This window comes from Channa argus, chromosome 2 (genome assembly GCF_033026475.1).
Source record: "Channa argus isolate prfri chromosome 2, Channa argus male v1.0, whole genome shotgun sequence".
Classification (NCBI taxonomy): domain Eukaryota; kingdom Metazoa; phylum Chordata; class Actinopteri; order Anabantiformes; family Channidae; genus Channa; species Channa argus.
The window spans coordinates 20,382,644-20,410,070 of NC_090198.1; the positions used below are offsets into that span (position 1 = coordinate 20,382,644).

The 27,427-nt window shown below is 38.5% G+C and overlaps 1 protein-coding gene across 2 annotated transcripts in view; it reads left to right on the top strand.

The window, feature by feature from the left end:
• Positions 1–174: 174 nt before the first annotated feature.
• The window catches only part of ankrd11 (ankyrin repeat domain 11), a 97,515-nt gene continuing 70,262 nt past the window's right edge, over positions 175–27,427 (top strand). For both annotated transcript variants that reach the window (XM_067496266.1, XM_067496267.1), the window contains exons 1-2: positions 175–614; positions 22,307–22,386. The gene's annotated coding sequence lies outside the window, so the exon portion shown is untranslated. The remainder of the gene's footprint in view (positions 615–22,306; positions 22,387–27,427) is intronic.

A 27,427-nucleotide genomic window follows, 5' to 3' on the forward strand; every position in this document is an offset into this window, starting at 1 on the left:
TCAGCCACGCTGGAGCCCTAATTGTGTTTGTCCCAAAGCAGGAATATGATGCTGTGTGGATCCAAAATGGCGTCAGTGTCATCATCCGCAAAAACGATCTCCGCCCTACAGCGCGAGCACCAATCGGAACGCTCGTTTCATTCTTGAAGCGTTTCCGTCCCCAGCGTCCACACTCCGAAGTCAAAGGCCGCTTGAAAACCGCTCGAATGGGTTCGCAGAGAGGATTAAGCCGAAACAAAATCTGATCTTTTGATGGTATATTTTTATCCCAGCAAGCCTGCCGTTACGCAAATGGACTGTTAAAGGTTCGTAGTTTGTGGTGAAGATGAAATAGCCGCGCTGTTAACGCGTTTTCCTGGATATTTTAGCACATTTTCTTTGGATGTCTGTTTGTTGTTCTACAAGCTTTTAACAAGCTAGCGCTAGCCTTGATTCTGGTGTGCTGCCTTTGAGCTGCGATGGTCGTCGCGAGTTTATGCGGATGTCTCCGGGACAAGATATAATGAACCGACGGCAACAAATGGGACCTTCCAGCATCGGCCGAAAACATCGCGGCATAGACTAAACGTTTTAGATTCCGATAACTATTTGAATTTGTGGACATTCAGACAGAGGTGAGTCACATTTTTACTGCTCCTGCAAAGCTAACGTGCTAACAACAACACACTGACTATTACTACTGTGGTTAACTTGAGTTGCGTGTTGCGCTAAAGGTCAAAATGCAGTATTTTCATATGCCATAAGTCTTATGCTTTTGCCGTATTTATACATATAACGCATTTTGGTTTCACTGTATATACATGGCGATTCTGTTCTGCTATTTTAAACGCAGGTTATGTTTTACTGTTATTTTTTTTTTGTTATTTAATATAGATGACTCAATAGTTTGTCATACAAACTATATATGTGATACCTTGAGGTATTGTAGTCTGTCCGCGCTCTTGGAAGTCTTTGTCTATGTGTGATAAGACTTGCACGGTCAGAATGTTGATATTTTAGAATTAATTGTAGATGTTTTGAGTAGGCATCTGGTGCTGCATACTGTGATACCTTTCATGCAGGTATTGGCTAGCACATTCTCCTTGGCCTTGTGCATGTATTTTGGAAACCTGGTCTTGGTGGCAAATATGAATAATATACACTGGCCACGCATTTTATGCCTTATAACAGTGTTAGGCTTTTAGGCTTTAGGTTGGTTTCACACTCTGAGCGTTTGCATTTAAAATATCCCAGAAAATCAAAATATTAAACAAACAGCAATAATGTTTCCAAGTGAGTGTACTAATAACATTCAAGTGTTGGCCTATTTTTAAGTGTCAATGGCATTATAATTTTTTTTTTTAACTAACTCAATGCCGGCCTCTACCCGCTTATCCAGTGAGGTGTGTAAAGTGTCATAAATTCTTCTTATGAAGCCTTGTCTTGGCCATTTACTTGTCTGTTCTAGCACTAATGCAAAATGGATGTGTTACAAGCCTGTCTGTATGGATAGCAATGAATTACATCTCAGAGATAAAACCCACAAAGAAAGTGTGTGTGTGTGCTTTGTAAGACTATTTAAAGAGTAGTGCTTAAAATGCCTAGAGGCTCTCTGGATTTATCAGGAAGTGTCTTTATATAGCTAGTAGACTAACAGTGGGTTTGTGTGGATGGAAACCTGTCACAATTACCTACATTGTTTCAGTTGTGTGCCTGTGTCTTCAGTGGTTATTAACATATAAAGATTGAAGTGCAACAGATTAGGATTTAAAATGAGCTACAGAGGAAAAAGAATGTGAAGTAAAAGCTCTCCACTTTGGTGCAGTACCAGTGCTGAGGAAAACACTGCAGTGCTGCTGGTGGTGTTTTCCACCAAGACTGTTTTAGCTTGCTGGGGCGTTCATGTAGACTACACTGCAGAGGCAGTGATGCATATCTCTGACTTCTTGTATACATCCTATTTTGCTGCACAGTTTTGAAAGCCTCAAATTAAGTGGCATCCCTAGCTGTATCCTGTAAAATATGGTTATTTTGTTAAGATATAATAGGCGTTTTTATAAAATTTCTAGCTGATTTTATCTTTGCTCATTTATTATGTATCACCGGTATGTTTACATTGTGAAAGTAAGATAAACCACACACTGAACGGAAATAGCATTCAATCTCTTTTTACCATGTCAAGTCAGTGTCACTTGGTCTGAAACCCAGTTTGGTAGTTAAGTAGTTTTGTTCTTTGACAAAGTAAGAAGTGTTGTCTTTGAATGTGTTTGCTATTTTTTTGTTTTGTTTGTTTGTTTGGCTTTTGTCCTTTTGGCTTATCTTGCGAGTTCAGGGTCAAACCAGCGGATCATTAGTCTGCGTGTTGCCGCCACATTTTTTATGCTGGATGCCCTTCCTGATGCAATCCTCCCCAATTTCTACCGGGCCCATTCACAACGTGGCTGGGGATGGGCTGTTGAGAGTTTAGTGTCTTACCGAGGGACACTTTGAAATTGGGTTGAGAAGAACGGGGCTCGACCCTATGGTCGGTAGGCGGCCACTCCACCAACTGAATCACTGCCGCACTTTTGAATGTGTTACTGGCGTAAAGTTGTATTTTATTTTTTTGCCATGTAGTCATGCTTTGCCTATCAATTATATTTAATCTTTTATTGCCAGTTTGTACTTTTAACAGTGAATCTTGTGTCAGAATTCTATACTGAGTCCAATTTAAAAGATCACGTCTCTCTCTTTTTATAAATTATTCATATCAAAAGCTATGCCCAAACAGACTCTAAAACCAACAATGAATTTGCTTTACGCACGAGTAATATTCGTCATTCTGTAACCTGGATACTTTTATTTGCTTGTACCATATACTCCAGTCGTTGTACAGAAATAATTAAAACACTTCAGACAAATGGTCAAAAATGCCATCAGTTTGTACAGCCGTCTGAATTTAGTGTCAGCTGTGCAAACTTGATATCTCCATGAGGTGTTTCAGCTGAAACATCTCAACATGTTGAAACAAGTATATTGCAAAATTATGGATATTATCTGCTAGTAGAAGCAGTTCATAATTAAGCTGTCATCTACAAAAACATTAGGAAATTGGTCATAATTTTCAAGTAAATAATCCGTTTGTGTATACTTTATAGTGAATAAAAGTTACCAACAGCCAGTTGTTGGCTCTTGTCTTTGCAGTGTGTTGTAACCTGTTAAGCTAAAGTGACCCTCAGTTCATCTTTATCTGTGCTAGATCCTTGACATAGGCTTACTGTGTCACAGCCTTAATACGAATTAAGAAACTAGCATACTCAATAAAGCCATTCACCTGTGTTTCTTAAGTGCAGGAAAACACTAGGGCTGCGTATTAGCAATGATTTCCTGATTGCATTAGATTCTGATTCACACAGTCCAGAATTGGTTAATTTTTATTCAATTTATGATTTCATTATTTTCATGATCAGGTAAATACCAATAATACATAAAGCGCTTCTCAGGATCTAGAATTTGTTTTTCTTCAAGTGAACAATGTCGGTGCTTTCTTCAGTATAAAACTGTATATAGTTCATATACTGTAAAGAATTTCGGGTTAAAACCTGGCGAACAAGGTTGTCCAATGATTGAGTCCTGTCAACTGGGCTTCTTTCTTCTTCTTGGTTTGAAGAAGTCCAGTTGACATGAGTCAACTTTTGGATAACCAAACCTGGAAGACTGAGCACCTTCACAGACTGGGGTTTATTTTTCATTAGCAGATGCAAATAACTAAAATATTACTACGGTTTTTACTTGCTATCCCACACATGGACTGTCAACAGCAGGGGCCCTAAGTAACAACAATGTATCCATTGTAATGATCACATTGAGGTTAGGTAGGACAAAAACTGAGTCTGCTCACCAGCGTTGATTTATTTAAGGTATTTGTATTCTATGAAATATCACTGATGTCTGCAGACAGCTGTTGGCTAGTTAGTTAGCTCCCCACCAGGGACAGACTGAATAAAGTTGAATCACTGGACTGGAAATTCTATCACTTCACGTCTCGTAGTCAGACAAAATATCTCTTCCTTGCCAAACAAAGCTCAGAACATTATAGAGTCTTCTTTTCAGTCTATGCCTCTTGCAGCATGTTCTCTAGATCTGCCTAAACTACAGTCAGCTGACTGACCTGACAGTCCCGTTAAATGTTGAGAGGTCCACATAGCCATTCATGACACTGTTTAAGGTACTGGTACTGTTGTGACTCAAGACAGCTAATATAGTAAGCAGTCATCTACTTTACTTTTAAACTCAAAATAACGCTGTTGTTTACTTTGTAATAATGAGTTTCCTGAAAGTAAACCTTTTATGCACCAACTGAACCACGTACAACAGGTAACATCTTTATATACACCTAATATTCAGGTGTAACACATTTGATGTTACTGAGAACAGGTGCAGCAAAGATCGATCTCTGGATTTTATGAATCTGGATTGAATTGTTCAAAGGGGAATCACCATTAATCAAATAACCAATTTTTTTCCCAGCCCTAGCTGGGCTGGGACGCACTGGCTGACTGAATCAAAAGCTGATTCTTCAACCAGTACAACTCAGGCAGTGAATCATGACACAATCAATCAAAACACAACTGAAAGTGAGAAAACAAGATGGTCTTGATTGCTGTGTTTGGGTGGCTTCAGAATAATAGTTGTGCAGGGCAGTCGGATAATAATTGTGACGAAGTCCAAAGAATCACTGAATTGTCCACTATACATGAGTATTGATTTTAGGATCAGCTTGTCCCTTCAGGGGTCGCCAAAGTGGAATGTGTTCCACACGTTGATGTGGCATGAGTTTTCTCTTTGTTTTGTTTGTTTTTGGTTTGTTTGTTTTTTTTTTACCCCGGATGCCCTTGCCACAACCCTCCCATTTTTATCTGGGCTTGGAATAATTTTGATTTTAGGTTTGTTAAGCCAAAATTAAAGTAGAAATGTCGTCAAGACAGATTAACAAGTGAGGGCAGATTAAAAACTGTACTGTCTACTGTGCACAGTAGTTGCACAGTAGACATGGTCAGGATATGACTGTGCATATTAACACACCTCAACAACAGAAATACATATTGGTGCGCACATGTTTTTTTTCTGCCTATTGAAACCACACATTAGAGGGATTTGTCTGTTGTTTAGAGAACCGGTTAACCTGTGACATCTCTACTTCTGTTTTCTGTAGTATTTCAGCCAGGTGTTCCAGGTCATCATACTAGATAATACATCATTTCACCAATACTAAATTTCTTTTTTTCTTTGATTTTCTTTCCATATAGTTCCTCTTAAAAAAGAATTTGGGCAGCTATTGCTCAGTTGGCTGTGTATTTGCCCATGAAGGTTTTAGTGGTTTGATTCCTGGTGCTTGGTTACGTGTTAAAGTGTCTTTGAGCCAGAAAGTCAATCCTAAATTACCCCTGGTGTGTTGTCCTTACTTGTAAGTCACTTTGTATAAATGCCTCTACCAAATGACTCACTGTAATTGCCTATAACTAGACAATATTACCCAAAATAATGTTTAGTGTATAAATGAATTGGTGTTTGTCCAGTTTTTTATATGCACGAACATGTATAGACAAGAACATGAACATGTATAGACAAACTGTATCTACATGCACTTATGTAAGGAGGCAAACAGAAATGGCAGGGCTGCTAATAACAGGGGAGCTGTCTAATTTAAAACACATATACTTTTGGCCCAGTTAAGGGTTTTGTTTAGTGTGACCTTACACATTGTGTATATCTCAGTGGTCCTTTTACTGACAATTACTTTTTAGCTTTAATGCCCTATGTTCAAAATAATTACAACGTTTATGTGGGTTATGCTGTCAGGATTGTGTTATACAGTTTCTTCAAGTATTGCTAAGAAACTTTGTGATTCATATCGTGAAATAGAGAACAAGTTGTGCTGGAAGAAGCCTTTAGCTTTAACTCCAGCACCCCATATGCCCTCTGTCTTCTGTCTATCCCCTCCCCCTCTTGTGCTGTACATGTGGTCGTTTTAGGTAAACAAGCATAGCTACTTCTTGCATCTTTCTGTCTCTGCTTTTCTTTCTTTGTATAAGTTTCCTGTTGTTTCACCCTGTTTAAGTTGTGTAAATCTTTTATAGCTGGTGTTCTACCAGTACAATCTCAGTGGATATTTAAATAGCAACTGAAGCCCTTTTGAAACTCAGCCTAGTCTTTTGCCCCCTCCTCTATCCTTGAAGCAAAATGGAACAAAATGGCGGCCCCAATCCTGCTGTTTCCCACAGGGACTGTAGAGCCTCATTTTAGAGTTTAGGAGGTCCTGGTGGTTTAAAGCATTTTTAATACGTGCTAGGTTCAGCTTACTTGCTAGCCTTTTGCTGCACCACTCTTTATCATATTTTCTCTTCCACGTTTCTCTTGCAGATCAAAAGGAATGCTTTTTATATTCTGGGATACTGCTGCTTTTCTGCAAATCTGTTTTTTTACAGGTTTGGCTTTTGATCTTTCTGATTTAAGTTTTGAAAAGAAATGTTTGTGCTTTTATTTTGAAAAGCTTATTTGTACTCTTTATAGTAATTTCAGGCATGCAGAAAATTTCAACTCAAGAGTAGGTGTAGGATTTTGGTTTTTGATGCTATTTTGGCCTAAATGCACTACAACATGGACAGAGCAGCAAGCTCTAGCTGTGCTGCCTTATTAATTTGCAAATTACATGATGTAATAGTCTTCTTTAGTCAAGTCAGTTTATTTGTATAATATTCTTTATACAAGATTGCCAATTAAGTCCGCATAACAGTCATCATTACAGTCTGCATGATGACACCATTTCAATTCAGATTCCTGAATAAGAAGATAGAAGAATAGAAGAAACCTTAAAGAGACAGAGGAGGCACTTTTATTCTACAATAAGCAGACGGAGTCAAAGTAATTATAAAACACCAAGGTGAATAAACATTTTAATTTCAACATTTTTTTTTGTTTGTTTGTTTTTTTTGTAAAAGGTCATGTGGTAGGACATGGAGCTCTTGGTCTCAGCTTGTGGTGTGACAAATCTCTGCGTAGGCCTATAGCCATGTTTCCTCATCAATTATGTAGACTAGTACCCATCATAGTTAAATTAGTTCTACCATGGTTTTGAAATTAATCAAATATTTTTCCATTTCTCATAATAAAATATAGGCTCTCTAACATTGTGTCTTGCATTGTTTCAGCAAAGCATCTCTTCTAATCAGTGAGTCAGTTTGTTTGAAAGTACACATATCTCCAAAGAGCATTAATTACATGCAACTCCTTTGCGATAAAAACCTGAGCTACAGCACATGCGAGTGATATCTGGCCATGGTTTTGACACATGTTCAGCTAACATTAACAGCTTCCCATTTCAGCAGGCACTAATTTTTGTTATTTCTGGAAAAAAAACGGGTTTGATTAGCTTTCGCTAACTTTAATTCAGTGGCAGGGCTTAAATTGATGACAGGCCAAACTGAAACTGTTGTCAGGTGTGTGAGCTCACTGCAAGTCAATGGCGAAACAGGGCTGAGCGTGACACCACTGTGCATGAAATAACGACCCTTTATGATGCATCATTCCACTGAACATTTAGGGTAGACTCACATCACCTGTCAGTTGAAATGTTTCTGTTTATACTAGTATATTTACCAAAAACAGTAAATAGACTTGTAATAAAGTAAAAAATTAAGTGCTGGATTCAGGTCGGATAAATGACTGTAATTTGTTATTCTTTTATTTCTTTCAAAATTTCCAACTTGAGTGTGGCGTTAGAGGAAAATGACCACCGTCTGAAGATGGTCTTTTAAACGTTTGAGTCATGTTTTCTCGCTGAATTCAACACATGAACCTGGTAGAGTTATTAGATAACATTGGTAAGAGACCTATTACTATAATCATTTTTATAAATTTGTGAGAAGTAGAGGGAGCAAGTGAGTAAGAGACAGAGAGACAAAATAGGTAAATGTCTGGGCTCTGTTATGCAATATCATCTTTTTGCATGTGTTCTACACACAAAAACTGAGTAGGTCATGCTATTGTTCAAATGACTTTGTCCCTCTGGCCAGGCAAGCATGAATTAGGGGTGGTGCAAAAGTGAAGGTGAGCATCAGGGGTTGCTGTAGTCAGGTCTGGGAGTTGATGGCATAATTGGTCTGCGTGCTGTGGCCCTTTTGGCGTAGCTCTTTAGTCTGCTCAGCCTGTTGTTTATATACTGGGCAGAAGACAAGACAGCCTTGCTTGCTTGAACTCCTTTGTGTTCTTTGTTTTTGCTCTTTAATCTTAAAGCCCTGCAAGCACCCGTTGCAGGCAGTAATTTTTGGGAGTGCCTGGAATGATGTGCGGATGGTGATGCACATCATAAACGAAGATATGTTCTGGAAACAAAAAGCTCTCATTGTCTTGCAATTTCATGTGTGTGTATATAGGGGTTTTACACAGAACATTTAAATAGTTAAAATGCTATAAATAATCACCATTTTGCAGTCAACTCTCTCTACGAAGAATTATGTCAAAATAATGGTAAATGTGATCAACTGTGAAAACAGGTTTGTCCATACTGTATTCTATGACTAGATATTAAAGAGGATTGTATGTCTTGCCCATAACCAACTTTTGTCACTATTATGTGCAATGTCTGAGCTGTATTGCCAGTTTAAAACATACTCCATATTGACTATTTAGAGAGTGTGCTGAGATACAAACATCTATTTTCACTGAGCTCCTTTGTGAACATTGATTCTTTGAGTTTGGCATAAGCTATAGGCTAAGACAGAGGGTAAGGGTAATGGGACAAAGTGTTGGGTGGGGGAGGGTAGAGGTGGTGTGTCCTGGCTGAATCTCAATCACCAAGGCCCTTCAGCAGGCCTGTCCTTAGATGGGCCAGCTGCAGCCATTCATTCACCCATTTACATTGAAAAGCAACAACAGGAAGGGGGGAGGGGAAGACTGTCGGGAGATGGGTCTCTGCTTGTGTGGGTGGGATGTGAATGAAAACCAAAGGCATACCTAAATACCAAAGAGAAGAGGTCCGTCAGTTGGGCCCCACACCCCTGCTCTCCAGTACGTGCAGCCATACTGTGTTTCCTTCCCAGTATCCTGTGGGGCAGGATACTTAACACAAAAGATCTAAGCACCCTTTTGGACTATTACATGCATTTTCACCAATCAGCTCTTTTCTGTCTTTACAGCCAGGGTGGTGGCTATAAAGCATTTTGTTTTTATTATTTTTTTGTATTTGTTTTATTGGTATCATATTCATTTTTGTGGGCAATTTCCTTCAGAGCCTACCTTACCAAAGGTTATTTATGAAGCTTGTATGGACTGTGGCGTTTCCACTTATTGTTCCTGGCTTTCTCTAATGGAGGTCATATTGTGCTGTTGGTTGGCAGAAGAAGCCTGTTCTTTAACTCATTAGAGGCTTCAGATGCAAACTGCAATTCAGACGAATGAGGCCAGTGTGTCATTGAATGAGTTCATCCAGCTTTCCAGTATAACTAAGTTGTAGCATTTTGGGAACCGTCTTAAAACCCTTTCAAGGTAGCTGTATTATTCCTTCACAAATGTATATGTACTCATATGTACTTCAGAAGACCTTTTTATCTTGTTGTTATTGTTTTTTTCCCCTTACCCAAGCATGTACTTTGTTCATATGTGTTTGATGAAAGCTGCACACAGAAAGTAGTGTCTAGATGAAAAGAGAGAACTATGCATGGAGCGATGCCTCCTTTATATTTAAAATCTTCTTTTCCTTTCAGCTGGTCCCTTTCAGGGTTGCCACAGCGAATCCTGTGCCTCCATCTAACCCTATCCTCTACATCCTCTTCTCTCACACCAGCAAACTTCATGTCCTCTCTTACTACATCCCTAAACCTCCAAATTGGTGTCCCTCTAGACCTGCTGCCTGGCAGCCCCAACCCCAGCATCCTTTTACTGATATATTCACCATCTATACTCTGAACATGTCCAAACCACCTCAATCTGGCCTCTCTGACTTTATCTCCAAAACATCTAACATGAGCTGTCCCTCTGATGTACTCATTCCTGATCCTGTCCATCCTCGTCACTCCCAAAGAGAACCTCAACCTCAACTGGAGGTTGCTTTACTGACCAGCCTCCAGCTCTGCCTCGCTGATTAGCACTGTCTCTAAGCCATACACACCCTACCCTGTTACACACCTCTTCACCTATTTTCCACACTCTGCATTGCTCTGAACCGTTGACCCTATGTCCTGCACCTTTATTACCTCTGCTCCCTGTAACCTCACCATTCCACTGGGGTCCCTCTCATTCACACACATTTTCTGCATTTGTAATATTACTAGCTTGTATATTACTGTACTGGTTGTACTGATAAAATAAGAATATTGAGGAAACCTGCCAGGAACCAAATTGAGTAATGGCTGATTAAGTTGGGCTGCACCAAGAGCCAAACTCATGTTTTATGCTGAGAAATTTTATTCAGAGTACATAAGTCTACAGTAAATTAACACATATGACTGGCAAACATGAATAAACCTACATGCTTCATAACAGTTTATTTGTGGATGTGCACACAACAGCACCACTTTAGGGGGAAATAAAAAATCTTAGGGGAAACTTTGGATTCACTCCTGTTTTTACAAGGCTTACGGTTCTTTCACAACATCGAAGTTGTCAAAACAAACATCCATACTATGGAATTGTCCACCTTGAATTAAAAATCTTTAATCCAGAGGTGACTTCTTATTGTTAATGCTACTATAATAGAAGTATAAAATAGCAAACCCTTTTTGAAATTATCTGAAATAGTAACATCACTTTCCTAAGTTTATGTTCACACTTGCACTATTAGTACTAGCATTCACTCTGTTCCCCTTTTTTAGTCATTGCAAAGTATGTTACAAGTTAAAAAGATACAATGTCATAAGACATGATGGCAGATGGTGGACATATTTAATTAAATTGGTTAACGCTGGGTCCCAGGATGGAAATATATTTCAAATGCTGCCTCACCTTTATGCATAATGAAATGGAAGACTACACCCATTGATAACAGCACTGCTATTGCCACTGTTACTGTAAATGATAAATACTATCACTACTGGAAAAAATGTACAACTTACAGCCTAGAGTTGTTGTTGTTGTTGTTGTTATTATAGTGAAGTTGACTTCTTTTTACAGAGAACCTCTTGGAATTAGCTTGTTGTTGTTTTTTAACCAGAGCAGTCAGCAGGGAGTGGAAAATCACATAATTTTCTGTCAGCCTGCATAGGGACTTTCCCTCCTGAATATGTGGCAACACAGACAAGTTCTTAAAGCTACAGCCTAGCTTGACTTTGGGCCTTGCTTCAAGGCTTGTACATCCACATTGTATCCTTATGTCACACATTGTGGGGCTGCTTTACTAACTTATTTGTGTTGCCCAGAAAGGAAGCAGATGTAATGAGAAGTGGAAAATAGAAGAAGAGGAACTATAGAAGACATTTTAACTTGGCCTGGAGCTACCAGTAATCTTCCCAGCCTTTCGCTGTGTTTGTCTGCCAAGGCTTGGAATAGTCTCAGATCTGTGATTGGGTGACTAGAGTTAACCAGAGACTGATCTTTTGATACTAGAACTTTCTTCCCTAAAAATACTCTGCCTTGTTTTCATAACAATCTATGTGTTTGTGAGCGTGTGTGTTTTTGTGTGTGTGCCTGTGTCACTCATACTCCCTGCAGTGAATCTTTTTATAGACACAGCAGCCAGCAGTGTAATCTCTGGTGTGGATGTAGGACAGTCTTTTACTCCTCTTCATTACTTATGCAAAGCAAGTTCTCAACCACAATCACTGCACAGACTGTTTGAATGCAGGGTTTTCTTAGAAAAGGTGAACAGTTAAGGGATTTTACCAATGTTTTTGTGTTTTAGCCCAAGTACCGAATATTCTTTAGACTTCATGTTACTGCTTGTCCTTTCTCTAACGCAAAAACTTTTTTTGGTTCAAGGGACCAATGGTTTGTTGTCTTTCACTACAGTATAAAATTACGTTGCAGAGACACTTTAAACTATTTAACACAATATTTTTATGGACGGGAGTTTATTTATTTAATTAATTTTATTTTTTGTGAAGTCTTGGTCTACTCTGGTGGAAAACAATTTTATATTTAGAGTCAACTATAAAAATTATTACAATCATGGTCTATGGTGTCAGGAAAACTACACCTGGAAGATGGGTAGTACAAAAAGCAGTAACATTGTTTGGATCACATCCTGCATTAAATTGGCCTCCTCTTACCTATCCAGTACTCAATTTTTCACCTCTAAATGATCTAAATGATTTTGGGGGGGGGAAGGATACGTTAAATGTATACAAAAGAAATATCCACATATTTTCCATTGTAAATTTTAATTTACACCATATTTGTTGGTAGTTATGATTTAGTTTGTCTGATTAAGTGTCCCCAAGTTGTGAGCAGCTAAATAGTTATTTAGGCCATGTGACACCATTTTAGAAACAACCTTTCCTTGGCAGAAAAATCAAATCAATGTAATGCCTCAGCTGTTCTATTAAGAATATTTTCTTATTTCTTTATCACAAGCTGCTAAATTTAGAGTGGATAGTTACTCCAAAAGTAAAGCAGTGGGCTAATGTCAGAAATCTCTGGCACTTTGTAGCCCTGCTAGCCTTGCATACTGCACGTCTATGTTGATTTATAGAGTTGTGGTCATGGTGATCTCCAGATCGGTGTTGTGCATAAATACACACACATGATCACTGTACTCAAGTGTGACATATCGGTGTTATAAATTTCATCACATCCTTTGTCTTCTTAGATTATATTGTCTGCTGAACTCGACCCTGTAGTGCACTGTTATGCTGCTCTTTCACACACTTGGCTCAACTCTCCCCATGTCATCTGCTTTTTCCACCCCCCCAGCCCCTCTGTTCTCTATCCTCATCTGCTTCCACTTTGCCTCTGCCACCTTTTCCTTCTTATCTTTACATGTCAGAACCACGTTTTATGCTTGCATACTGTTTCCTTACGTGTTCATCTCCCCTTTCCCCGGCTTGCTGACAGTCACCTCCCCCATCTCCACCTCTATGCAGTAGCCCTGGTTACTCAGGAAGCACTGCTCGCAGGAAGCAAAGGGCGTTGGACCTAACTGTTTGCCTTGTTTCCTCCTTTGACAAAATCATAGTAAATTATGCACACACTCCTATAGCAATGGCATTTTTGTGTAACACAGTGCAGGATAAGTCCCTTGCAATGCTTTTTCTGCATCTGGGTCAACTCTGGTGCACAGTCATTAAATTAGATGTCAGTAAAATGCACTTGTGTAGTTGGAAAGGTTAAAAAAAAAATCAACTAACATGAATAAAGTCAGATGTTCTCATGATGAGAAGATATTATTACAGACAGAGGTCACAAGGTTACTGCAATGCAACTTTCCTAAGTGTATGTAAACATTGTTCCCCGATTATCCGAGGAAGCTGATTTCTCCGAGTACTACGGTTATGTAAGTGCATGTAAACACAGTCAATCAGTTCAGTGGTCATATCTACACTCTTCACCAGTGCTTACTATTATTCCTGCCTTGCAGTAATTTCTGTAAATGTAACTGATCAGCATCATTTGTTATCTTCAAATCAGCAATACCTGGAAAGCTTTATTTAACACTGTTTGTAGATTTACCCCCCCCCCCCCCCCCCCCCCCCCAAACAAAAAATAAATAAATCTCACCACAGTGGCAATAAATTTAACATGGTGGCCCAGCAAACCCAATAACCCACTGCCAGTTTGGCGGTGTAATTGCTTTGTGACACAGGCACCACCACACAAGTGTAAATGCTCGCCACGATGCTGTGGAGAACAGTGACTGGAGTGATTCAGTGCACTCATATGGCAGGGTAAGGAGAAGTTTATTGACCTGTAGGTCTCATACATATGCATTTCTAGCAGGTGTAAACAAACTGAGTGACATTACAGGCACTGACAAAGCCTATACCTGAAATAATAAGTTAGAAAGTAGGAAAATAATGTGGTAAGCAGAAAGCAATCTTTGGCCACATGGGGGGCATTGCCATGACTGTGATGTCATGTGAAAATAAAAAAAAAGTTTAAATTACTCCTTGTTAATGGCTTTAAATCTATTTTAAATTTTTAATATGAAAAGATATGTGTTGTAATATTTGTTAGTATATTGCCAATCCTAGAAACCACTGCTTGTCTCTTGTGTTGCTACTGGGAATATACTTTTGTTGATATGTACAGCACAACAATCCTCTATTAATTTTGTCATAGTGTGTGCATGGCTGTAGTCAATACCTCCTCATAAGAGGGCAGAGAGATGTAATTTTTCATCTGAGATAATATCCTTTTGCAGTATGCTCTGTCATATTTCTTTGCCCTCTTAGTAGTGACAATGGAAAAAATAAACCACACTCATGCCACATGGGTGTGTGTATATTAATGTTGTAAAGCCACCAATGACAGTCAGCGTTTATAATGGTAGCTTAAGTTAACCCTTAATATCCTCAGATGTTGTTGTCATATGACATGGTTATAGCCAGTGATATACATGCGTAAGCACTGACTGCCATAGCAATTTCTACACTTTAAGTGCTTTGCAGTAGTTTTACACTGCTTCACTTCAAGCACACCATCCTCTGAGATTTGCACATCTTAATAATGAGGATGAAATGAGAAGTTGAATAGAGGAGCTCAGAAGTGTTTGTGTGTAGCTCAAGCCTGTGAAATGGGAGAAGAGGACACAGTCAAGCCAAGCAGAATATGAGGGAAGTTTGAAATGGCTTCTTGTCAAAATGATGGTGGTATCATGCATGATTATCATAAACTTGCAACAAGCTGCCTTTGTTATGCCAAGCACTTTTAAATTTCATTACAAATTACTATTTTTAATTATTAGCATCACATTTATAAATTGGATCTGTGATCTCTGATTTTCATTAGAAAAATGTAGCTGCATATTATATTTGCACAATATGAGTCTTATACTTGCACACAGAATTTGTGTTGAAAGAGATTGAGTCTCACCTCTTGCTCTATATTTGGAGATCTGACTTTGTACCTGGATACATGATTTTGGTGTGGGGAGACGATGTGTGTTAGTTGGACATATTTATTAAATGCCTTCTTTTTAACTTGTGTGGGTGAACTGATCGCTGCAGGCATTTAGAGGCGATGCAGTCGGCTCGTTCTGTGGTGTTAGAGCATGTGCGGGTGTTTCTGTCAATAATGTACCATGTGCCGTTACTCCTCCATTTCCAATATTCATAGAGCTCTGTCTTTCACTGCAACCATGGCAACAGAATATGACAAATGGCAGAATTGTGGAAATGCTTAGAGTGTGTGTGTGTGTGTGTGTGTGTGTGTGAGGCTGAATGGCAGAGCAAGCTTTTTGATAGAAAATCATCTCACAATGTCAGTGAATAGGCTGGCCTTCACTTTCTGTATAATGCCATTGTTAAGGCCAATAAATATGAAGTTGAAAATGACAAAATTAAATTTTGTATATAAGGTACCATATTACCTACTGTTTTTGCCTTTTGTCCATGAGAGAAAAGAACTAGGAGTCATATACTGGTAGAAAAAGAAATAAAAGATATTGGTCCCTATGAACAACCCAAGTGAATGTAGCCTAAAACAACAGCTGTGCAAATCAAGCAAAGTGACTTGTCATCAATAAACAATGTCTTTATGAATCCTGCATTATGAAAATTAGTAAAGTGTTACTTTCAGTCTTTGTGTAGCAAAGTGTGTGTGTGTGTGTGTGTGTGTGTGTGTGTGTGTGTGTGTGTGTGTGTGTTTGTAAGTGAGTGTGTGTTTTAAAATATTTAATAACCATAAGTCAGTGGTAACAAAAGTGTTATTTTGGCAATGGGCCTTAAGAATCAGAATCAGAAAACAGAATTCTCCTAATAATTTCTTCTAAAACCTGACAAGAGATGAAATAATGATAGATTAGCTGTTATGTGCCAAATGAAAGTGTACGTCTGAAAAACACTGCTGCTTATCAGTAGTATAAACCATCTCGAAATCTGTAAATTAGGACAGTGGTATTTTCTGTGGCACTGCAGCAAGTCCATCGATGCCAACTTACCTCCTTGTTAACACAAACATGCAAAGATTAGGTGAGGCTGTTTTGATACAAACCTGATTTTCCTTAACATCAGAGTTGGTTCAGTCATCCACGTATTACATAATATATCCATAGTCGTGCTCCTTGCTTGGCCCCCTATGTGTAATAGCTGTTTGTCTATGCAGCAGTTCTGGCCTATCCTTCATTACTAACAAAACCAAATGCGACTTTATTTTTTTTTAATGTAGGTTATGTGTATTTACATATATTTATAATAACCTGTGGAAAAGAAGCCAAACATTGAAATCAACAGGGACCCGAGGCATTTTAGGAAAATATGTTTACCCGCAGCAGTTGTTAAATCCTATAAGGTAAAATCTGTATAAAGACTGTAAAGCTATATTTGATAAAAGCAAATGTTTAAGTCAGTTGGATAGCCGACAATGAAGCAAGAGTTATTCTGTTGATCATTGTATTCTACGTGTAGCATGTAGTCTTTGTTTGGCGATAATATTGCATGTTTATTTTAAGAGTTGGACACTAGCAGGTTATTTTTCAATTAGACTTTTAAACCATCACTCTGTCTTGGCACACAACAGCTCCTGTGTGTAAAATGTTCTCCCAGCGTTAATTGGTCATAATGAGTACAATATAAATATGTTTTACTTTATAGAATTGTTTACATGGGTCCCTTTTTGATGAATCGCTATTCCATGGCTGTTTCAGCTACTGAGATGGAACAAGTAAAGTACTAAGTAGGCAAGGCATTTATAGGTTTAGCTTACATCTTGTTGATGCAGATTAGGATTTATTCATTCAGCTTCGAACAGCATTATTCTAAATATAAAACAACCTAATTTGAATTCCAGCTACGTAAGAAATAAACTTCCACTGTTGAAGTATGAACTGGATCTTTTTAAAATTCCAAGGAAAATGGCAATGTTGAACAGTCCTGGAGATGCCTTCAGTTGGATGTATATTAAAGCAGGCACACATGCAAGTTTTAGGTTAAGGCCAGCATTTGAAAAGGCATCTTTTGAATGTGAAGATTTTTTTTTTTCCCCCAGTCTAGAGAGCTTGTTACCTTGACAACAGCAGAAGATTTGTAGCAAGGGGAGCTGAGCGAGTGAGCTTGTGAGCTGAGCTTGCCTCGGCATGGCTGGGCTGAACAAACAAGCGCTGTCGCAAACTGTGTCACGACCGCTGCTGCTGTCTTCTCATTGCAGCCTTTTTCTCTTCCCTTCTCCTTGGCCTCTCATGTTACTGCTTTCGTTTAATATCAGGTTTTTAGTTGGGTTTTTAGCTTGTATCGATCAGCCCAGCCATCTAACAGACCCACCTTTTTTTTTTTTTTTATCTAGACAGTTTTTTTCCAACCCTTAGGTTTAGCTTTCACCCATTGTCCTCTTCTCTTCTGCCTTTGCTGTTTTTTACCTCTCATTGTTATTTTCTTAGCTAATAAATAAATGTGTTAATTTGGATGGAGCTGTCAAATGTGCTGCCTGTATAGGTTGCTTATGCTGGACACATAGAAGCTCAGTGTGCTATGGTCCCTCCCTGCAGAAAGCAAGCTTTATCAATAATGTAGATGTTTTTGAAGACAAGAGGTGTGGTGTGCGTCTCTTTTACTCTCCTCCCCTTGGCCCATCCTTTCCATTCCCCCAGCTGTCTTCCCAACCCCTCCAGTGTCAGGTTTCCTCTCCAGTGTTTGTGCATAGAAGAGCAGAAGACTGAATCTAATTAGTAAAGATATTACAATAAGCTCTGATACCTGATGCTTTGGCATACAACAGGCCTAATGCAGGCTGTTATATTAAGCTGCTGTTGCTTCTTATTGTTTATTTGGTCTAGTGCTCACAGTAGGGGTGAGTTTATCACTGACATCATAATACTGTCACTAAGCTCTTTAGTGACAGCCAACCCCCCCATCTACTTTTGACAATGTACCCTCTTTTATTAGTATTGTAGGTTAAAACTTCAATAATAAAAGTTGACCTAAAATATTCAGAACATGTTCTTAGTATTTTTAGTATAGTTTGACTGATGGGTTTTGCTATGTACCCTTAATAATAAACACATGTATGGAAAAAGATAACTTGTGAGCCTTGCTACAAAAAGCTGAAGTAATGGCAATCACAGCTGGTCAAGACAACAAAATAAAACCAGTGAAATTTTCTATCATTGATAGAAATGCCAAACATAGTACCTCCCCTCTGTTTCATTTGACATTGTTCCTGGGCACACATACGGCTGTATTTACCTATAGCTGGCCTCTGTTGAAGCTGCAGTTCTATGGGTGTGTTTGTGCTGAGCACATAATTTACATGGTGTTCTAACCGGGGCAGTTGTTTTCTGACTATCTGCCACAGCTAAACGCCACCAATGGTGGCGAATTGTTTTTAAAAGTCACTCTTGATTTATTCTGTGCCATTAACTTGTATAGCATAGCAAACACATCGTTAATTACCAGGAAACAAAAATGATCACCCCCTTTTGAGTTTATGATGCATAGGTACCAAGATGCAATATGATCCCGATAACTTGCATTGCTATGTTAAACACACGTTGACATCTTGGAGACATTTTGCTTTGATCTCCACTGGAATCAAAAATCTCCAGATTGGCTTGCATCCAGCTGTAGGTGAACTAAATCAGAGTATATTTGCATATTGTTGGCTGGCTTTCCATTGGCATTCAAGAGACAGCTGCAGCTGGCCCAGACTTCTGTAGCCGTATGTGAACACACAGTAAGAAAGTAACATAGTGTCTCTTTAAAAGCTATAGAACCGCATATAGTTATAATAAAATAATTAAAACCGTCAATCCTCCAGAACACTGAAAAAGATAATAAAATGCAATCCAGAACCAGAAGCATTATGTTGTTGTGTCAAACAGAAGTTTAGCAGTGTTTAAATTCATTTTGCCAGACCTACCATATTTGGAGCCCTTTGCTTAGGCATCCACATTCAGTTGGCAGACTGGGCTCATTCAAATCAGTAATTCCTTTGCACTTTTCACACAACGCTATACTAATTTTGATTGATCTGGTCTTACTTATTTTTTTAAAATTACATTTCTATTGATCAAACACCAACTTAACTTAAACTGTGCCAACACTTTTAATGGCTCAAACATGATGCTGCTTAAACATGTCAGTGCAGACAAATGGCAGTGTTTTATCAAGTATAGCAGTTGTGCTGTGCGATTTGTTACATCGACATTTAAAATTAATGAGCAAAGAGACTTACAAGTTACTTTCCAACCTGAAATACATCTGATATTTTCCACTTTGAAAAATCCAGTGGTGCAAAAAAACCAACAATTTTTGCCCTCTAGGTTCACTTTCAGATCATAGGAATCTCCAGGTTACAGGGCACTAAGATCCTGTTGTAATCTTAGTGCCCTACAAGAAGAAAAGAGGCTTCTTGTAGGGCAGACTGGCTGGAGAGGTTCTCAGGAGACTGGCAGTTGAGTGATAGTGATTTATTATTTATTTATTTTTTTCTCTTAGATGGGCTGTAAACAAAACACACCCACAGCCTAAGTTTTGTGTCATGTTGTGTCTCTTGTACACGCTGAGCAGAGTTTTCTAACTCGCAGACATTTCTGACTTGCACAATCTCCTGCTGTGTTACATGTGAAATGCAACTCTGGACAATGTCTGAAATTCATACTAATTCTTGTTTGAAAGTCACTGTTAAACCAGGGATGCTCTTACAATCTCTCACACATATAGGGAGTTTTTAAAGAGCTGGAAAAGCAGCTGCCTTGGCTACACATGGGCTAGCTTGCCGCCTCATGTCTCACAAACTGTTGTTCCTCAGGAATAAATGGCAACATCCTCATAAGTGTGCTAAAACAACAGGGACTTGTGCAGTAAACATGCAGATTAATTAAATATGCAGGCATGTTGTCATGGTGATGCAGAACTTGAAAGTTGCTGTAATTGTATGTAGTATAATACTGAATTTTAGGCCAGATTTACATTGTGTGGTGGCAGGCTTTTGACATGAGCCTATGTTAAATTTAATACAACTTAGAAAGGGTTTGGCCTTTCACCTCTGATCTGTTCTTTGTCTTGACTACTTTAGTCTACATTGCAAATATAGATCATATTGTGTACACGCTTCTCTGTGACAGTTTTTGTCTTTCTGATGACTAATGTGATCAAGGCCCTAATTGCTGTTTTGTGTAAACTTGGCATGTCAGCAATTTCTGTGTGTGTGCCACACATGCGTTGCTTTCTCACTGTCTCCAGGTATAGTTTAGGCTCCCTACACTAGCCTTTTAAACATAGTGGTTTAGCTCAGAATGTCTTCCTCAACACATTAGTTTGATATACCCAACTATAAGCATTGATACAAGCAACAGATGTTTGTTTCTATATCAGGACGTTTTACAATGATGTTCATGTAATGCTAAGAAATTAATGGCGTAGTCCAAGCTTGTTGAAAGGAACATGTGTACAGCTGTTGTCAACAATCACACATATAAGCAGAGTGAAAGATCAGCACTCATAAATAGGAGAAACAATATCTTTAAAAATATGGGGATAATGGCTTATATATTTGTCATAGTGTGATGCTCTTTGTCTATGTGAACAATGACAAATGTTTGTGTCAAGAATGACAAAGTAGTTTAAGAAGAAGTTTAGATCCTGGCTCCTTTCTCGCCTCTGTACAGCTAGGCAGCCATGATATTTGCTGTTTGCAAATGTTTGATTGTAAAGAGCGGGTGCAACTGGTTTCTGATGGTTTTTTTTTTAAATATATGCCTTGGTTATCATTTATTTTATCTCCATTCTTGTGAACAACTAAATATGTCCTGTGGTTTTTTTTTTTTTTTTTTTTTTTTTTTTTTTTTTTTTTTTTAGTACCAAAGAATATGAGTGGTTTCAGAAGTGATTTCCTCAGTTCTTAGTCTTTTGTCAGTTTTCACAGGTGCTAATAAGGAAATCATCTGTGTGCTGTATCAAAACTTGTTAAGATAGCGCTTTCTGGTTGGATGGTATTATTATTATTATTATTATTATTATTATCTCTCAATTGTATATTTCCTGCTGGGAAAGCCCTGCATGTTCCATTCCAGTGAGTTCTGCCCTTAATCCTGTCCTGTGTACCCCCACCTTCTACTCTGATTGTACTATCAACTTTCCTACTGTGTCCTCTGTACATCGTGAGAAGGGTTTTAATGTGCCTGTAGCAGTAATATGAATGATCACAACAAATGACAAAAGCATGTACATTTATGTAAATCTATAATGAGGGCTAAAATGTAGTTCCTAGGTAATTAAGTAATATCTACTGGTCTAGTAATTACTGGAATGTCACCAGTTTGGCCCAGCACTGACCCTCTGTTAAATACCGTCTCATGTCCCGTCTCTTATATCCTGATAAATCCTTGCCTTCATAATTAGGACGGGACTGGGGGAAGGGTCAGCAGCCAGGCTGGAAACATTAGTAGAGCTGCAGTACTGGGCTTACGCTGGTGTGGTCTTAGAAACCATTGGCCAGTGGCTGAACATTGGCTGGGTTTATTAAACAGTGAACAGTGACGGGCTGGCTAATCAAGAATTACAGTGAATTTTATAGTGATGTCCATTTAGCTGTGTTTTAACTGTTAAAGTAAAAGGAATTGCTGAAAAATGAATTAAATAAATTTAAATTAATACACTTAACTTCACAGTTAAATTACAATTAAACCACCATACATCTGTTTACTTTCATATGTAGCTCAGCAGTTCAAATTGCTCAATAGCTTCACTGAATTATTGTGTTTTGATCTCTCTGCTTTTCAATTTAAAGCTGTTTAATCTAACTTGTAAATAATCTACAGCTGATAGCACTTGTCATGTGCATTAACGTTATGTCACGAAAAGTTTTGAATAGTCTTCAATCCTGTTGGGTGTTCTCAGCAGATTCATGTGTCTATAAAAAGGCCCTTATTAATTGTGCATTGGCGAAAGAGGACTGGACAAGACAAAATACCAGTTTGTGATACTTTATGACCATTTATGTGCACAGTACCAAATTGTGTTATTTTGATCAAAGAAAAGATTTTAAGCTAGCAAATTGGGACAGAATGCCTCACTGCACATGGATATACCCAGTTCTTCCCTATGCTTTTCTCATCTTGGCAACACTGTGGGTACAACTGATACTGTGAAGGAGAAACATGACCCTTTGAAACCACCCCAATACCCATCCTATGTAAGGAATGTGAAACTGCGTTTGCTGTCCTACTAATTAATGCTTGGTTTGTTTTTAATTTGTTTTTCAGGATTCTGTGGACTCTGCAGTGGCAGGTGTTTTTCTAGTTGGATTTTAGCCCACTCACATTCTCCCACAGCCATGGAATCGGTATGTTGACAATTTACATCTTTTAAAAACTGTAAGGCTAATACCTGGCCTTTTAAACGTTTCTTTCATGGCAGTAGTATTTGTAAAGTGCTTGTTTCTGAGGGGAAAAAATGTTTTTAACTGTTGATTTCTTATCAGTTTTTGGTGGCATTTACCATCGTAAGCACAAAGCTTAGTTTGTGTGTGTGTTTGTGTGCGCGCGTGCAAACGTGTCTATACACATGTGTAGGGGCTTTGTTTAACCATTTGAGAAATATAGATCCGTAGTTTGTCCCACATATTTGTAATGGAACATTAGTACCTTTTTTTTTTTTTTTTTTAATTCCTTTTGTTTTTTCTTGCTTGTTTGTTTTGTTTTAGGTTTGTCTTTTGTTAATTTAAAAGCATCTCTACAACTCTCTGCATGACTCAGTCATGCAGGAGACTTGTGTGCACAAGTTACTTGTACCAACAGGCAGGCTGAAAGAGCAGCAACACTGAGCTCTATCCACTGGAATGCATTTATTAGGGATGGGACTTGCATGCCTAACCTCTATTTTCCTGTCCCTTTGTCAGTGGGGGGGGGTGTCTGCATTTGTGTGTGTTAGACTGAGAAGGAGGTCATAACTAGTGCGCAACTAGCATGTGTCAAACAAAAGCCCTTCATTACCTTCCCCATGTCACTCAAACAAGTGTCGCAAGCACACAAATGCATTATCTTGTTTGCTAATGTGACTGCAACTCAAAAACCTAATGTTCTAGATGATTAATACACAGCCAGTTTTACTGTGCATTTTAATGTTACCAATATCTGTGATTACTGCCACACAAGCGAAGTATTTTACAGTATATGATCCATAGAATTTTAGCTACCTGAATGGCCTTGGTAATGTTAAAATATAGTTTATAGATATGAGGTATAAATGAAAGCCTTTAACTTGCAACCATGCATAAAGGTTAAAAGCCTTTTTCAAACACATTCACACATCCTCAAAAAGATGAAAAATCCCATTAAGAGAGTGAAGTGACAAGAAAATAAAACCAGTAGTTATTACAAAACAAATCAGTGCTCTAGTGATCAGTTTCTGGACTGTCTGTGACCCTGAACAGCTGCAGCACCAGCTCATACCCGTCTTCTGAAGAAAGTCATCTCTCTCACTCTCTGATTTTGTTTCTCTTTCACCTCCTCTCTCCTGTTTCTGTAAGCCTGTGAATGCGCACCAGCAAGTTCTGCTACGATTTACCTCATTGAGCCGCCTATATCTGCTTACGGTCAGTGGAAACCAGGGAAACTGATCACAAAGCTTATTACGGTGACAGGAGTGGAATACATGCTGTGCTTCTGTGTTCTTATAGGGGCTGGACACACAGAAGGCGTCAAAACCCTCTGCCAGTCTTTTCCTCCCTTCACCTCATGTGATGCCAGTCACATGCTTGTCAAGCAGCTCAGTAAATAAGACTTAAACTTATTCTTAACTGCATTTAATCCTCCACCTAGTCTCCATAATTTGCAGAACTGGCTAAAGTGAAATGCCTGATCATGTTTCTTTTTTCTCTGTGTGTCTCTTTCATTGTGTAACTGTCTTGGTGCCACTTCCTCTTGACCTCATGAAACTCATGCCATATCGGTCTATTTGCTGGGTTCATGGTAGTTTGACAATGAAGTGTTCTGGTATGGAAGCATACATAGAGACTAATAATGTGATGATGTAGTAGATATTGATCAGTAGCCATTTCAGTATTTTATGCTGAATTGTGGAGTCTTGTGACCAGGATTGTAAGACACTGTGATAGATGGGTGTCCTGTCATGGGTGCACCCCAATGACAGGTGGGTCTAGCTCAGCCATCTGCAATTTTTACCTGGAGATATTGGATGAAATGGGTGGTAAAGCAGAAGCTGTTTATAAGCTTTAATAACAAGACTTATTAAAGAGGCCCTACTACATTAGACCAAAGTATCTGAACAGGCTAGTTAGTTGAATCTTAGTTGAACAAGTGTAAAATTTAGCCTAAACATAACTATTTTTTTTTGAAAATATAATTTTATTATAAATATATTCTTACCTGTTACAAATAATCTCTGGTGAAAAGCCAAAGTGTTGAATGTAAATACTTGAATGAGTTTTCTCCCACTCTGTGCTGCAGCCTTGGAGTTTTTGATTTGCTACAGATAAAAGGCAAAAAGTCTTGCTATCACAGCTTCACCATTGGTCTCCTCACAGATCTTCTTCTATCTCATCTTCCTCTTCTACTAAAGCAGGACTTGTTCCTTGGTGGGGATTAGTGTGTGCGGCAGCTCTGAACAGGGAAGAAGGCCTTGCCAGTCACATTACATAACTAACTCCTGCTAGAGCGGCTCGGCTTGGCCCGGCTGAAGAGACAACTGTAGAGGCTTTGTTTTTACAACCTTCCCTTCTTCCTCCCCTCTGCTACTGCTGCTCCTCCCCCCTCTGGCAGGGTGCATACTGATGCTGTATAGAAGGAGTCTGTTTGCAGGGAACAGGCTAGGCACTGTGGATGAAGTACAGAGAAGCATGCTACTAGCAACCTGAATGGCAGGAAGCTCACATATTTGGCACAGGAATTTGAGGTCTGCCATAGGTCAGACAGTTAAAGGTAATGGGGTACAAGGTATTGCGATAATATGGTCTACTACCTGTTTAGGTCTACATCAGCATGCCAGCAATTACCCATGAGGTTAGAGTTCATTTGGGGAGTGTTAGAGATTGGTGCCATATTCCTCCAGGTTGACAGGTTGTGAGGTGGGTTGTTCCCTAATTTACCTGGCGTTCTGCCACCGTTAGTAGGGTGGGAGTAGGAGGCCAGCGTACTCACTGTAATGGAGGTTCAGACAAGTTAGCAGTCTCAGTGAGTAGAAGTAACCCGTAGGCATTACAGTGAAAAGATTAAGTAACAGTGCAGGCAGTTTTGTGTTCCACATCTTGTAGGTAGGAGTTGGCTTGGTTTTAATTCTTTATTTCCCCTTTTGTGGAGTTGGGGAATTTTGTTGCTCAGTAATGACCAACAAATAGTATCCAGTTTTCCATTTGACATTTTATATTTATTGTTTTGATGGGGACCTAGATTTGTAAAGTTTTAACAGCATACATACTGTATAATTGTGGTAGACGCATATTCAACAATTCTAGCTTTTGTCACTAGGCATGCCTTTCACAAATACACAGTCTTTGTACAGTCAATGTAAATTATTCTGCACAATTACAAACTACATTGGGCATGTCTTTTCATTGTAATAATATATTGCATTTTGGCTATTTATATTTGACTTGAAAACACGTTTGAAAGGGTCATAAATATCATCTATCACTGTAAGATCTGTAGCAGGTGTTTTCAAAGAAGAATAATGGCCAACTGATTTTAATACTTCCCATTTAGAATCTTACATGCTTTCTAAATTAAATACAGAAAATGTGGTTATACAAATATAGATTTAAAAATAGTATCTCTGTACAACCATGACTACAGGATGTTGGTTTGCTTTCTCAAGTTTTGTTTCGTTTTTTCTGCTCTTGCTGGGAGGTCATGGTTGTATCCCAGTCTCTGTTTTCCATAATCTTAAGTACATGTTAATGCACGCACACAAAAGGGGATCTGCACCTGATGGTTAGACTGATGCTTGCTGCTGCTGATGCACTGCGGCTTTATAATGTTGGTGGTCTATGAATTGCCATGTATTTTACCATCTACTTATTCCATCATCGAAACCTTGAACCTTGCATTTAAAAAAAAAAACTAGTTGCCTCCATGTCCCAGTCTCCTTTTAAGTCCTACCTGTTCCTTTCTGTTCTTGTAATTCAAACGTTTTTTTTTTTTTCAGTTCACTTCTAAATATGTACTGCAGTTGTTATTGGTAGAGCGATTGAAATAAATAAATGGAAGTTTTTGATTTATTTATTTTTTTTTGTTATTGGTAAGAAAATACAGGTTGGGTGGTTTAGTTAAAATCAATATTATTTATAATTTTAAATATACAGTTTCACTCATTTATTTTTATTCATAAATATTCACATGACTTGATAATATTTAATCATTTTAATGAGCATAACTTAAAGTGTTATTCTCCAACACTCCACACAATATTGTCGCTCTATAACACAAAAGTTTATTCTATTGTACTGGGCTGCTTTATTGTCTATCTTAAAAATTGAAACAGTTGTTTCAGTTTGATTCATGAATCTTGTCTCTAGTTTGCATTTGTATACTATGTTGGATTTATCTCTGCATTTGGAGATGGGCTTTAGCATGCTCTCATTGCAACAGCCACGAGCCAAGTTCCTATCAAAGACTAGCTGCTACACCAAAGACTGTGTTTAGATGTGACGGCTAATTTTAGAATTGCTAGGCCATTTTCCAAGGTGGGGGAGGATAAGATATCATTGAAGTAGCCCTCCCTTCTTGCACAGTTTGGTTTTGTTTTTTCATCCAGTAACTAATCCAGCTGCATCCAACATCATCATCCAGCTCTGTTGGATGTTATGCACAAGTATAAATAATGGGTGTTTTTCTTATTGTGTACAAATGCAAATCTTAATCATGTTTTCCTGTTTTGAGTGGGTCTCAAATGTCACTGAGGATACACAAGCAACGACACATGCAGACTTTGCTACAAATGTTTGTACCTCTCCCCTTAAATACAATGAACCTGTTGTTTTTTGTTTTTGTTTATTTCGTCATCCTAATAATTTCTGCGCTCTTTTGAAATTGTGGTCCTTCATTTAGTGCACTTTTATTCAGAACATGATGTGTGGTGCAACTGGATGTCTTGGATGAGTGCAATGTTTGTCAGTTGGCCTCTTTTTTTTTTTTTCCTGACAAGGTGATCAAAAATGAGGAAAAAAGGATTAATGAGAGCACAGAGCAGCCAAGATCTCCACAAAACAGTGTCTGGCCATAAATGAACTTTGATTCCAATTTATTTGTCAGGAAGGCATCTGGTTTCACCCATTTGGTCCTGAAGGGGTGTGGATATGCAAGTCCAAATTCCATCAATTGCAAGTCATGAACACACATAAACACAACTACAAAACATGCGGTTATACT